Source organism: Lissotriton helveticus, chromosome 7 (genome assembly GCF_964261635.1).
Source record: "Lissotriton helveticus chromosome 7, aLisHel1.1, whole genome shotgun sequence".
Taxonomy (NCBI): domain Eukaryota; kingdom Metazoa; phylum Chordata; class Amphibia; order Caudata; family Salamandridae; genus Lissotriton; species Lissotriton helveticus.
In genome coordinates, this window is record NC_136068.1 from 62,673,248 (window position 1) to 62,688,744 (window position 15,497).

Below are 15,497 nucleotides of genomic sequence, written 5' to 3' on the forward strand. Positions count from 1 at the left end.
AGGTTTGGATTTTGAGGTACAGGGGTATTTATAGGGTTCAGGGCTAGATTTGGGTTTTGGGGTACAGGGGTATTTTTAGGGTTTAGGGATAGGTTTGGGTTTTGGGGTACAGGGTATATTTATAGGGTTAAGATGGGTTAGTGTTAAAGGGTGTTGGGGTATTTTAAGGAGTAAGGGTGGGTTATGATTATGGGGTGCAGGGGTATTTAAAGGGAGCAGGGTGGACACCCGGAGCTGGAATGTACAGAACCTGGGAAGAAAAAACAATGAAATATTGGACACAATGCTCGCTTTTTCCGTAATCCAGTGCCCCGCACACGCCCACGCCCACAGCACACGATATAAGACATGGCATGAAGGACGGAACGTACCACACGCCCCCAGCGTTTGTCACGCCCCCAGCACACGCCCACAGCGCAACGCATACACTCCCACAAGGGACTACTTTGCTGGCACGGTTCTTTTACCTTTTAAATGTATATGGTGGGCGTCTGCATAGCCTATGTCCTTCTGCTGCAACTGCCCTTTCCAACGCTGTATAGGGTGTTGTGATTTGTGCTTGGGTTCCTGAGATTACCCGCCTCAAAGGTGTGGGCTTTCTCTTTATTATATTAGTATAGATAACTGCTTGGCCCGTTTTAGATGGGATTGTATGGGATGCTGTGAAGTTCCAAATTCATGGTCCCATAGAGGTTATTAATGTTCCCAATGTACTCCGTGTTTCTATGGGGGATGTGGTTAAACAGGATAATCGCTCTGATGATTGGGATGTTAAAGCGGTTGAAGCTTTATTTACTGACTTGAAATATTATACTGCCTTCGATGCTGAAGATTTATATTTAGAATCTGCAAACTATGGTGATTTGTACTGCTACCAACATTTTGAAAATCACTTTCTGCATAAGACTGGCTCCTTCAGGAGGATGGTTAATTTCACACAGTGGGAACATTGTCCTGCATCAGTGGAAGGCAGCTCCAAAACGTTTTTGAAAAAGTTTTCCTATTTTACTGATTTTGATCAATCCAACCCTAATGCATTTTATTTTAGATTGTCGGGAGAGTCATTTTACAAGGTTACTTTATTCAAAGTCCTTTATAGACCAGTTGGCTGTTGGGGGCTATGAAATGTGGAGAGATACTATTGATTTTAGATCTGTTTGGGGTTCTAAAAGTTAGCAAGTGCAAGGCACTGAGGCTTTGCATCGTGCTTGTCTCATCCCGAACCATATGTTGTTCCTGAATAACACTATTTTACAAACGACATGCTTTGGATTGGCTACTTCTAAAAAATTAAATACTCCTTCCTTTCCTGATTTGGGTGCATACCTCAATTGGAATAATTTTACCAGTACACCCTTAAGTGAAATACAGGCACTGCTCAGTAATTCCTCTTTGAATGTTTCCAGCATTAATCCTGAAGGCTGGTTGCTATGGCAAAAAGTGCGGATTCCTGCCAGCACCACTTTCTGGGTCTGACCCCTGGCTCTACGGCAGTTAGAGTTGATCCCTGTTTCCCAACTCACCATTCAGTTACCACCTATTCTGTTGGCAATTGTGCCAGAGTTGACTCAGACATTCATCCTTAGCATCTGTGAAATCGCATTTGTCCAAACTCACTGAATCTGTAGATTTGAATGATTTTGTTAAGGGCCCTGCGGGTGGCAGATCAAAAAGATGGATATATGCTGCTTACAATGAAGTTTGGAAACTGTCTCAGATCGAAGCTGCTTCTAGGCTTAGAGCTATAGATCAAGCAAATTTAGAGAAAGCGCTAGCTGTGGTAGACAATAGAATCAACACCCTTTCTTCCTGAATTTACACTTTAGATAATATTTTGTCTTCTGTAGTTGATAATGTACAAGAAGATGTGCAGTGTTGTATCATAGGCAAAATCAATTGCGTTCTGTCATGCAGTTTGCCTGGACTTTACAAACACTTAAAAATGGCCGTGTACCAAGGGATTACATGAATACAAGCTTGTTATTTCTACCTTTTAATTTGACTTTGAAACAGCAATTTATGTCAATGAAAGATGTCACGTTTTCCCTGTTGCATATTGAAACATTAGAACCATTGCCTTTTTCGGCTGTTTGGCTTATTTACGGGTTAATAATCTTGCCGTTCTCTCTTTTTAAATTCGAGAATTGCATGAAACACTATGCTACAGGCAGATTTGAGCCCCTGGGTGGAGCATTCCTTCATGAGGTTTGGAACCTCCCGTTTACTTATAGATGTTTAAGGGAGGGTAAGGAGGTGTTTTAAATGGTGAAGATTGTGTCTCTATACCCGATCATTCATTAACACGCAGAAATCTTCAATTGCACGGCTCTTGTAATGTACTTGCACCAAATTTGGCGCGTGTTTTGAAAGGCACCCCAGTCCCTGCCATTACACCAACATTCACGCTGCTTGCTAATGGTAGTTATTTGTTACTGAATAATGAGTAGTGTTGAGGGTTAGCCGCCGGTATTGCTTACATTGTTACCGTTTTCCTGCGTGTTACTTGTTGCAAGCATGTGCTTTTCCCTCCTCCACATGGTAGGCTTGATGCTTCCATCTGGCCTTCAATTCCAACCTTGAAATTAGAGTTCAACAAGATGAGCAGAATAAATTCCCTTACATCTGTGCGTGAGACATTCGTCCTTCACGTTGCAAATACTCGTACAGAAGTGAATGCTTTATTAAATATGGACCTGCCCTTGCACTTCGGTGCTTTGATCCACACAATCCTGAATGCCTCGTCAACTACGGGCTTGGCTAATTTTTTTAAAGTAGTATGCTCTGGCCTTTTTACCTCGTTTCAGACTATATTCGGTGTGATCCCTGCACTTTTTCATTAGATTTTTTCGAGCATCTTTGGAGGTTTCCCCTTGCTCCTGGCTTTGGGTGCAGGCATTCTGCTATTGTTTTGTTTATTACAAAATGGATGCGCTGTATGTGCCTCTAGACGTTCAGTCCCGGCTGCTCCTCCTGCGTGACCGGATGCTAAAATACTATGAAGCGCTGCCTTTGGCGACTTTGAGTGTAGCATATGGTTTATCCTACAGGTTCTCTTTCTTCCCTTGCCTGCAGCCTGTTTTTCATTGCCTGGATTGCGAATTCCAATGGGCCCTGGATTTCTGTCTCTGCAGAACGGTGTCTCCTGATCTGGATTTTGTTCTACTAATAAGTCCCTTAGTTGCTCATGAAATAGACTGTTCTGGTACCGGGATTATAGTCTGCGCAGCGGCACATGAGGTTCTAGGCAATTGGAACATTTAGTCTGCGGCCAATGACTTTCTGGATCGCAGTTTTCTTGAAATAAGCCCGAGTTGTCCTCTGATGATGCTAGAGGCTCCAGCGATCGAGGAACATGTATGTTCTTTCCCCTTGCTTGATTGGATGGCTGAAATGTTCATGGATGCGAACAACGACTTCTTGTTGGAAGCAGTTGCAACATTTGGTGCTTACACGTTGTTGGACTGAAGTATTGCTTTTCTGCTTCATAGACACGTGCTGGACTCGTGAATATTTTTTTTTTTGGGGGGGGTGGCTTTTCCCTTGCAAGGCTGAGTTGTATTCCCACTGGTTTGAAAATATTTTGGATTTTCACTCTTAAAATTCAAACACGACAGGCTTTTTGAACTTGGTTCTGTCCTCTTCGAACTTGAACTCTGCGTTCTGGCCTGTTTGCCCTGAGTGATGTGTGTTCCCCGAACATGGGGGTTGTTGTATGGCTTGTGGGCCTCTTTTGCATGTATGTTAAGTTAGCATGGCTTCTTCGAGTTTAAACACCATTTTTTCCCCTTTGCTGCTTTTGCACACGACACTGCTTTGCTGTTTTTGCTGACTTTGCTTGGATGAAGGTCTATACATGGGAAACGGGTTGTTTTCCAACATCTCTAGACATACATCGTATCCCCAGTCTGTACAGTGAGTGCTAAGCCGCCAAGGTTATAATAACGTGGGCCTGTTTATTGGCTTGTCCGTGTAACACATTATAGACACAACAATTCGGCAGCTGCAAGCCGAGTAGGATTCTGGCGCCTTTATCATAGCACACTTGCCAGAATTGCACACACTTGGAAGATTCGAGGCATGCAGAGAGACTAACTGATCCTGATGTAATTTACACTTACTTAGCGGACAGGTAAATGGTGTCCCCCTAAGATTACTCCAGAGACCTTTTATAGTTTTATAATACATAGTTCCTAGACAGGGAGGGTGTTCTAAATAGACGCTTTTATCACCTGTTTGCACTATCATTATAACATCATTCCTCCTTTTGTATTTTATGGAATTGTAACCATGTTGTCCGTATTATTATTATCCAAATGCATTGATTCAAATACTGTGCTTGAGATCACGTCGTTAAAATAAACATTTTAACCTTACCGTGTCTCCATTTTACTCCTGTTGTGGACTGGTATGAGCGTATGACAAAAGAGTGTTCTCATTTCTCACTATTCCTGAGATGGTTCTAGGTCGCATGTTCTAGATTGTCTAATCATTGTTTTTTTTTACCATAGGAGCTAATGTGACACTGATTGCTAGTCTGGTAGGGGATTTCGGGTACTAAGGTGAGTTTTGGCACACCCTAATTCACTGAGGTCCTAAGTCTCTGTGCACAGTTCTGTGTTTGCGCAGAATCCCTGTAACACTTTATGTGGTCAAATAGTTACAGGGGCCTTAGCATGAACTTCCCCAAATAGCAAAAAAAGGCTTACGACGGGGGGTGGGGGGAAGGCCTGGCAGTGAAGGGGTTAAACTGACCTCAGGCTCCCAGTGTTCATATGCAAGTGCAGAAAGGCTGGTGGCCTCTAAACTGCCATGCCCTATTAAATACAAGTAATTTCAATACCCATGCCCCATGCCCTAATATGTAATACGGCATTATACGGGAGGTCATGGCAATCATAGGGGTAAAATAACCCATAGTGTACCTTAGAATATGTAGGTGTTTTCACTGTAGTCTCAGTGTGTTTTCAGCATAACACTGGCCCTGGTGAGGCAGAGCTCAGGGACAGGCAGAATCAGTTACCACAAGTAACAGTCTGCAATAAAATGGGGGTGCCCAAGGCACAGGATGACTTAGTGACAGTTAGTCCATAGAACAATATGAAACAAAGCTATGCAGGCCACTCACACATGCAACCCCAAGCAGAAAACCATTCCACTGGCACACACAAAAATTTCCATTGTGAGAAAGTGCCTTTTCTGTATGATCACCCCCTTCCTCCATGTATTGCACCAGATGCTGATGGTTATGACTCTAAAAGTGCACTTAGGTCTTCTGCCCAGACCATAGTGCCAGGACTCTCTCCCTAAAACATGATGTAGCAAATTGACACTCCCAAATGGCATGGACTGTAACCACCTTATAACTTCCTAGTGAAGCGTTACCAAGGGTACCCAGGGCAGATTTTTGAAAGAGGTCATCAGGGCTTGAAGGACTTTTTGTGCCACCCTGAGTGACCCTAGTACATAGTTGACAGCAGGCCTCTATTCCATACTGCAAGAGAACTGCAAACTGCTCAAACTAGTCTTTGCCCTCAGAATGTGTGGCAGTGTCAATATACTATTTTTAATATATGCCAGTTGCCCCTAAGAAAGGCTTGCTGAACCCCAGAGGCACTGTGCATTATATTAAAGGTAAGGATATATAAGTGTAAGCTTATGTGTCCCTATAGTGATTTTCCCCATTGGAAGCTACATTATGTGTTCAGCGGTCCATAAGTTAAAACGGGCTGTCACCCAGGCATTCCCGAGGTTGGCAGCATCGTTATGGTATCACCAAAATATGTCATGTTTGGTGTCAACAATGTGCCTCTTCACCCCTTATGCAATTCTGGTGCCAAGTAAGTTTTGGTATGCACCCAGGTGGCTACCTTAGAGATTGCCCACCTGGTTGCCCTGGTCTTTCCAGTGCTCTGGCTGGCAGTCAGTGCTTGCTACCGCCCAGACATGAATCTGATCCCTGGCCGGAGGTGTGGACATTCCAAGGAGTCACAAACTATGACCTGTATGGGAAGGAGGTAGCACCTCCCCCGAACTGGCTGGCTAGTGAGGTGGCACATCAAGGCTGTCAGCTTCAAAGCATGCACTGCCTCTGATATGCAAGCAGGCTGCCTTGCAGAGGAGGAAACACCCCACCCACTGCCCTACGCTCACTTACACCTGGGCAGGTGTAAAAATTAGATAGTCAGGAGGTGCCCACCCTCAGAAGGATAGCCACACCTCTAGGGTGGGATGGCCGGTCCATACTGCAAGAGAAGGTTTCTGCCATGTTTTGGAGTGACAGAATAGAGGGTTCTGGGTAGCAAAGGTAATCCACACACCTGGATGTGGTCACCAAAAGGGTGGACTAACTGTAGGGACTAGCAGCCTATTTGCTACTTGCTCCCACATTGCTAACTCCCCTAAATCTAGGATTTAAAGGGACATCCCTGACACCAGAACCTCAGTTCTGACCTAAAGGCATCAAAAGGGGCACAGAATAGAGCCCTGAGTGTGCGACAACATAACTTAACCAAACCAAAAGTGGGACACTTTTTCCCTGCAGCAACTTTCCCGCACTCATCCTAGCCCAAAGCTTGATTCCTCCAGACAGAGGGACCCCTGTGAGAGCCAGAAGCAACCTCAGACTCCCCTGGATTAGTGGCACTAGTCCCCTGCAACCGAAGGTAAAAGCTATGTACCAGAACCAAAGAATCTCTGGCTATCGGGCCCAACGTGGGAACGCCCAAAAGTACATAGTCCACTGCATTGTGGGAAACATAGTCCTGACCGGATCTCCTGGTGTCAAAAAACCTTTCTGCTGCCCTTACGGCTTGTTACTGTCTAGCAAAGCTACCACTGCCATTGCTCGACAGTACATCAATACAAAACTCCACAGTAAACATCAACAGCGGCTATCTTGTTGACCTTTTGCATCCATTTTTCCCCCAGCAGTAAATCTAGCTCCCCTGTAGCTCCCGTTTCAGCACCAAGGCCAATTAGTACAACTGTACACCTGGGTCTCTCAGGCCAGGTAAAATTGAACAGAATGCTGTGGCTTGGTCCTGAAACCCGCAGCACCTTATCCCTCAGTGGCTTCATTTTACTCGACCTGCAAGTGTCAATAGTGTCATTTCTCATGAACCGCAATGGTAACATTTGACTGTATTGAAATGCACTGATTTCTTTCCTTCCAATATTCATAACTTCGGTTATACCTCTTTAGTTATGCTCATTTTGGTGTCTAACATTATATAAAACTCTGCTTTATTTTTATAAATTGATGTCAGACTTCTTTAAAGATGTGTCAATAACATATATTTCATGTTGATGCTATGAAATGCTTAACACTTGTTCCTCTAGTAAAGCCTGACTGCTGTTTGCAACACTATCAACATTGAGCTAAAGATTTATTATTGTCAATTCAAGGACCATCATTTGGGGACCGTGATAGTAGTACACAGTGAGGCCTAGCAAGCATCACCACATAATACTCCACCTTCCTAAAGCCATGCTATGACAAACTACTTAAAAGCAATGCATCAATGGAAATTGCTGCAATAGATTGACATCCTCTTATTTACTGTCTAGCAGATCCCACAACACTTTCTCTCAGGTCATCGAAAAGCTGATCCTCTTGGAAGAATGAGACAGTCGGCATGGAAGCCGGGCCCTTTTATCCCCATCCTTATTTGTGGTTCCGAAAAAGAAACCTTTATTGGAAATCTTTCACACTTACCTCTCAACAAAGTGGTTTCCCAACAACTTAGGTGGTTTCTTAAGTACTTCTTCTGGCTCAAAACAACTCTTGCAGCGGGCAATTAATAATTGTTACTGGATCTACAAGGAGAAGAATAACAAGTCACACCTGCATTAATGATAGTTGAAAAGAAGGTACCACAGTCAGGTAGGAATTTAACTTCTTTTTTTATTGCCAACAGGACGGAGAGGTACTTCGTTACCACCTCTCTCTGCAATTCTCAACTGTCCTCTCCACCCTTCCAGAACTTCCACATGGAAGTTCCAATCTACATCATGAATGGAACCCAACACATCTTTCCCCTATACAGAACAGAAAACTTGAAACAAATACAAGATAATAAAATATGAACAACATTTCATGAAACAAGGAAAAGGATAAAGTTTGGATATATTATAGTACAAATTAAAATCATATAAAAACAACATTTCATGAAACAAGAAAACGAATTAAGTTCTGACATATTAGCACACCTACTTATAGATTACATAGTCATGAAATTTATTAGATAACTTTGTTGATCTAGTAGAGTGTTCACAAACATGAGATCTGGAAGATGTCGAAGGTAGATCAGCACAAGTGATGGTTTGATTGGTACCAAATGAATTGTACCTGGAAACAGAAGTTTTACTTTTGTTCCACCACCTTCCATCTTGTAATTGCACAGCACTCTTATTAGTTCTTACAACAAGCTAAGGCTGAGAAAACTTTGAGGAACCCTTAGGCAAGATTCTAGAAACATTAAACCCGCACAAAATCCCCCACTTTTACTTTGAGTTCTCTTGTGCAAGGTTGAATGTATTTCTTTTGAGCTTCGGCTCTCTTCTTGGTAACCTCTTGTAACTTGGTTATTGGTACACTGAACACACCCATCCATCCCCTTAACATTTTTGAAGAAGGAACTCGACCTCTAATTAATACAAAAGGAGAAACACCTGTGTCTGAATTGGGTGTAGTGCGCACTGCCCATAACAGATTTTTAAGTTCTTTTTTACAATTTAGATTGCAGGCCTTGGAGAGTTGTATGTTCTCCTTAATTACTCTATTAAACCTCTCCACAAGGCCATTACTCCTAGGGTGATAGAGTGATGTCTTCGCATGTTTTATATCTAAGAATTTTAAAAATTCTTTAAATTCTGAGGACGTAAATTGTCAACCATTGTCGGATATAATTTCATCAGGAATCCCGACACTAGCAAAAAGAAATTCCAGAAATTCTATGATGCCAGAAGTTGTCGGAACCTTAACAAATTTTAATTCTGCCCAATGGCTGTAATAATCCATGACAGCAATACCATATTCTAGAATACCATGATCTGTTAACTTGAAGGGGCCAATTTAGACCATGATTTAGGAGGAACTTTCACAGCTTGATCAGGCCTGGGAACAGTCACCTGAGTCTTTTCGCTGATGGCACATTGTAAACAATCTCTGACAAAATGTTCGACTTGTTTATCAAGGCCATGCCACCAGAACTGTTCCCTGATCCTCCTCTTCATGGCACATATGCCTATATGCCCCTCATGAGGTAGGGTATGTATCTTAGTCCTCATACTACATGGAATGCGTTGCCCATGAATTTACGGACAGAGACCGGTATTATTCGGTTCCGAAAGCTGCTTAAGACCCACCTATTCCCTGTCTAATGTTGTCTTCTCAGCCCCTCGCCTCTGAGTCATGAACGAGCGCTGGAATGCCCGAGGGTAACCACGCGCTATATAAGATTCCAAATAATATTAATAATAATAATACTAGTAGGAACTACCAGAGAAGTTGAACAGAATAACAAGCCATCAATTATTGACAACTCATCAAAAACATGTTTGAATTTATCAATGGAATCTTCAATGGAAGACTGGGAGCTCCATCATGTCCATCACTTTTTATGAAGTCTTCATCACATAAATATGCATCTCTCCACTCATTCTCTAAAATGCCACTACATGACTCCAAAATGGCGAAACAAAATACATCTCCATCATCAACCTCCTCAATGTCATCTGTGTAATTGATACTTGGTAACCTAGACAATGTTTTTTCCCTAGAACATATTCTACTTCAAAATTATGTTCCAATAATCTATATTGCCATTTTGCAATGCGGGGTGTTGCCTTTTCTCCACCTTTTGTTGTGAAAAGTTGCACCAAAGGCTTGTGATCAACTCTTACTGTGAATTTTGAGCCCCACAAATAGTGTTTAAAATGGACAATGCCCCCCAACAAGCTAAAGCTTCACGCTCTATTGTGCTCTATTACAGAATATGTAGCTTCAGCACCTTTTAGGCCTCTTGCAGCAAAGGCTACCACCTCATCTCTTCCATTTCTGCAATGCATTAGAACTGCACCAAGACCTTTTTGGCTCACGTCTGTCATAATTATGGTAGTGTCATTGATAATAAAAGGTTTAAGGGGATTGGCGTGTGCAATATCATACTTAATTTTCTTTAATTCTTTGTCACACTCATCACACCATTTGAAAATGACATTTTTCTTTAGGAGTTTCCTCATATGAAAAGTTTTCGAAGAACAATTGGGAACAAACCTTACATAGAATTCAATTAGTCCCATGAAAGATCTTAGTTGGTCTTTATCAACTGGAACACAACAATCTTCAATAGCTTTAATTAAACTAGCTTTTGGCTCAACCCCTTTTTCAGATAATTTATACCCCAAATAATCCACAGAGTCTACATTCATTTTGCATTTTTCTACACTTAGTGTAACAACTTTTTCCTTCAAGATAATGAAGACTTTAGTTAAAACTTCATCATGCTCACATTGATTCGAACCGTAAACTAAAACTTCATCCTGAAAGGCCATCACCCCAGGGATGTTTTTAAACATACCTTCAACAATTCTCTGGAAAACTGCCGAAGCAGATGCGAAACAAATGGCATTCATTTGAATTGAAACACTTCTTCTGGGGTGATGAAGGCAGTATAATGTCGCGAATCTGGATGAAGGGCAACATGATGATAGGCTGAAGTCATGTCAAGTAAGGTACTAGTCATCTCAGTTATATTTGGTAATGGATATTGAGCTATCAAGATGTTGCGATTCAACTCGCGAAGGTCAACACACATGCGAAGGGAACATTGGCCTTGCGCGCTATAACTATAGGGGAAACCCAATCGGAGGATTCTATGGGTTCTATGACACCAGACGCACAAAGTTTAGCTAGTTCATTTTTGAGTCCTTCGCGCAATGCCAATGGTACCCTGTGAACCTTATGTACAACTGGTTGACTCCCATCAATCAATTTAATTCTGTGCTTAAACCCTTTAATTAAGCCTAGCTTGTCATTAAAAATTTCTGGATGAACAGTTACCCATGATTCATCTTTAAGTGCATGTACTAAAATCAAATCCTTCTTTAGTATGACCTGTTCGGGGTCATTGGGATCCAGAATAATTCCCAAATTACCTTGGTCTTTCCAACCCAAAAGAAATGAGTCATCTTTAGCAACATACACAATACCTTCAGTATGGTTACCTTTGAAACATACATTTTCATCAAATTCACCTATGACATTTATGTTTTTCCCTCCATACGCAATAGGTTTAACAATAGAGTGTCTTAAAACATGACCTTGTGATTTAAACAAATCATCCCATATTTTATCCAATATGAGAGTGAATGGAGATCCTGAATCAGCTAAAACTTTGATGTCAACTCCATTAATTGTTAATATACACAGTGGTCGTTTAGTTCCAGATCCAATTATGACGATGACATCAGGATTATGAGAATCCGACAATACACAGATTTGATCTTCCTCACTTGATGATGAAACATCCAAAGCTTGCTCAATGTTCATAATTTTCCTCTCTTGTTGAGTGATGACGATTTAATAATAGATTTGCAGGCACTCACAAAATGACCTTTCCTTTGGCATTTAGTACACGTTTTATTGAGAGCTGGACAAAACTTAGCCTTTCCAAGGTGTGAACGACTTCCAAAACGATAGCATTCCCAACGTTTACCTGGTTTAGAATTAAAGTCGAATCCTTTTCTTTTTCCTTTATGTTTATTTTTTAACGAGAGTTTGGATTTGCTTTTAATGGCACAAACCATTGGTGCTTGAGTATCAGGACTGGAAATAGACTTTTGCTCCAAATAAGATGAAGTATTTTCAATTCTCACTGCTATTTCCAAGGCTTTTTGTAGTGACAGGTTTGGCTTGTTCAAAAGAGCTTCCTGGACTTTTTTGCTATTAGTTTTTTCCACTAACTGGTCTCTTATCATTTCTTCCTCAAACGTTTTGTAATCACAGGATTCTGCTAAAATACGTAAAGCACCCAAATAAGTGGTGGCAGACTCACCAGAAAGTTGTGCTCTCTAAAGTAATGTTTTTACAGGCTTTGAATCTGTTGTCAAGAGTTTTAATTGCTGTGGCATACTCATCTTCACCTTCGCCATCACCTTCACCTCCAGGTAATAGTACAATTACTTTTGTAGTGTGTTTAAGAATGGTGCAACCTTCAGATCCAAGACAGTGTCTCAACATTGCAAATTTCTTTTTGTGTGTGAAAGAATCACCATCTAGAGCTTCTAGATATACTTCAAAACTTTCTTTCCACTTTTCCCAGTCCAACTCAGGAGAAGAAGGATTTGGGGAAAATGCAGGAGGAGCTGATAATGACTGTTGCATGTTGGCCATAGCAACTATTCAAATGAAGATTACTATGCTTATTACAAAATAAAATTATCAACAAGGAATGTACTGTACTGGGTGAAATAATAAAACACTTAGGGCCAGATGTAGGTAGGCAAATACCGGTCGGTAACGGACGAAATTCGGTAATTTCGGCCGTTACCGACCGGTATTTGGAAAATGAGATGTAGGTTGGCATTTTTCTGTATTTTAAGGAATCGGTAAATTACCGATTCCTTAAAATACTGAATTGGTAAATTACCGATTCTGCAATGTAGGGAGCACTCAAATGAGTGCTTTTCTCCTTTTAGGATTCGTTATTTACCACCAACTACAAGTTGGTGATAAATAATGACAACCTTGGAAAAAGCATTTTTTTGCTTTTCCAACAGTGCCATGTTGCAGACATACATGCCCTTAGGGCATGTATGTCTGCAACATGTGCACCCATACACAATTGAGAGGTGCAACAGGGTGTCAAAGTGACACCTGCCACCCTTCAATGTTTCCCCCTTTTACCGAATCGGTAAATACCGATTCGGTAATTGGCATTCATTCCTATGGGCCTCCAGGCCCATAGGAATGAATGGCAATTACCGAATCGGTATTTACCATTTCGGTAATTACCAAAACTTACCGATTCGGTAATTTTTTCAGTAAAATTACCTACATCCAATTTGCCTGTTCTTAAATACCGAATCGGTATGATTCGGTATTTAAGAATCGGTAATCTGGGAATAACTACATCGGGCAATAAATGTGCAGACAATACAGAAGTGCTAGTTGTACAGCAGTTCTTTTATATAAGATGAGGAAAGGATGTGAAGAATTACAGCAGTAATTATTTATTTATTCCTTGAGAAAAGCCACTATTTATTTACTGAATTCAGAGCTTTTGGAGACTAATTCTCTTTACACATAGGGGTCGATTCCGATCCGGTAAAAAAACATCCATACGAATCGTATCCGGAGCCCTCTCCGTACGACTCGTACACACGCCGTACAACCCGACGAGTACGATCCGGACCGGGGCATCAGGACACGATCCGTACGGTCCACGTATGGAAAAGCGCACAATCACATACACACCGTACGGTGCGTATCCCCATGATCGCAGGGGTACGCCCCGTATACCCAGCGTACATGGGGTACAGTGCGTACCCCCATGATCGCAGGGGTACGCCAGGTACACCCAGCGTACATGGGGTATGGTGCATACCCCTGTGATCATGGGGGTACGCACCGTACCCCATGTACGCTGGGTATACGGGGCGTACCCCTGCGATCATGGGGGGTACGCACCGTACCAGGGGGGCCATTCCGTACCTGTTTCGGCACGAACTCTGCTTTTACGGCTGTTTTCAGCTCCCGTAAAAAAAAGGGTCGTACGGTGCGTACCCGACACGTATCGTACTTGCTGGTTCGTATAAACCAGCCGCGAGCCGTACAGATGTCGCGTACAGCGGGTTCAGATGGAGACTTGTACGGGGATTCAAGTCGTACAGTCTCTGTACGATTCGTACGGAGTCCGGCTCCTGGTACGAATCGTACTTCGACATACGTACGCACGACGTTGCAGGGTACGATTCGTATGGGAAAAACACTCCGAACGGCTATTCAGAGCGTTTTTTCCTGAATCAGAATCAACCCCAATGTATGAAGGCAGTCAATTTATATATATAGGTGTATTGTTTTTTTTATAGCGTTCCAAATTGATATCTGTATGCCCTTTAAGTATGGGCGAAATATGCGAATTCGCGGTCCGTGAATTCGTGCGAAAATTGCAAACAAAGTCCGCGAGTTCGCAAATTTCCCCGCGAACTTGTGGGTTTTTGTGCCAGTTGCACAAATATGTGACCACATGTGCCTGTAACTTTGCCAGCGCGCCAAAAGGCACCGAGGCCCCCTGAGTGAGCTGGCCATTATAGTGGGGACGGGCAGGAAGACGTTTCATACCGCTAGTGTGTGGTGGATGGGGCCAAACGGGCGGGGCCTTCAATGCGAGTTCACATGCATCTTGTTTATAAAGGGTCAGAGACCGAGCAGAGCATCAGATGAGGAGAAAGCAGCCTCCTGGTCACAGGAGCTACACGGGGATGGCGCTCGGGAAACTCATAGATGCAAAAATACGTTTGGCACAGCACCCCAGAATCCTTCAGATGTCCAAGATGGATGTATGACGTTACAACGCATACTTTTACAACGACTACCATTACAACTAATTTTTTACAACGCAAAAACTTTTACAACGCATACCATTACAACGCAGGATTTTAAAACGCAAGTACCTTTACAACGCATACCATTACAACGTAAATATTGGTAAGTATATAATATTTTTTTAATATAAATTATTTTAAATTATTAAAATATAATTAAATTTTATTTAATTTTATTTAATTAATTTAATTTAAATATAATTTTAATTTATTTTTACAAATTAACCCTGTACCCCAAAAACCCAAAACTGACCCTGAACCCTAAAAATATTTTTTTTAATTTAAATTAATTTAAATTATTAAAATATAATTAATTTTTATTTAATTACATTTAATTAATTTAATTTAAATATAATTTTATTTTATTTTTACAAATTAACCCTGTACCCCAAAAACCCCAAACTGTCCCTGAACCCTAAAAATACCCCTTTGCCCAAAAACCCAAAACTGACCCTGAACCCTAAAAATACCCCTTTACCCAAAAACTGAAAACTGACCCTGAACCCTAAAAATACCCCTTTACCCAAAAACTGAAAACTGACCCTGAACCCTAAAAATACCCCTTTACCCAAAAACTGAAAACTGACCCTGAACCCTAAAAATACCCCTTTACTCAAAAACTGAAAACTGACCCTGAACCCTAAAAATACCCCTTTACCCAAAAACTGAAAACTGACCCTGAACCCTAAAAATACCCCTTTACTCAAAAACTAAAAACTGACCCTGAACCCTAAAAATACCCCTTTACCCAAAAACTGAAAACTGACCCTGAACCCTAAAAATACCCCTTTTCCAAAACACCCAAACATATAATATTTTAAAAATATTTATATACTTACCAATACTTACGTTGTAATGGTATGCGTTGTAAAGGTACTTGCGTTGTAAAA

The 15,497-nt window shown here is 41.5% G+C and overlaps 1 pseudogene across 3 annotated transcripts in view; it reads right to left on the minus strand.

The window, feature by feature from the left end:
- Positions 1–15,497, minus strand: part of LOC144768056 (epidermal differentiation-specific protein pseudogene) — a 65,269-nt pseudogene that overhangs the window by 35,884 nt on the left and 13,888 nt on the right. For all 3 annotated transcript variants that reach the window (XR_013598452.1, XR_013598454.1, XR_013598453.1), the window contains exon 2: positions 7,715–7,815. The product of XR_013598452.1 is annotated as an epidermal differentiation-specific protein pseudogene, transcript variant X1 (transcript). The remainder of the gene's footprint in view (positions 1–7,714; positions 7,816–15,497) is intronic.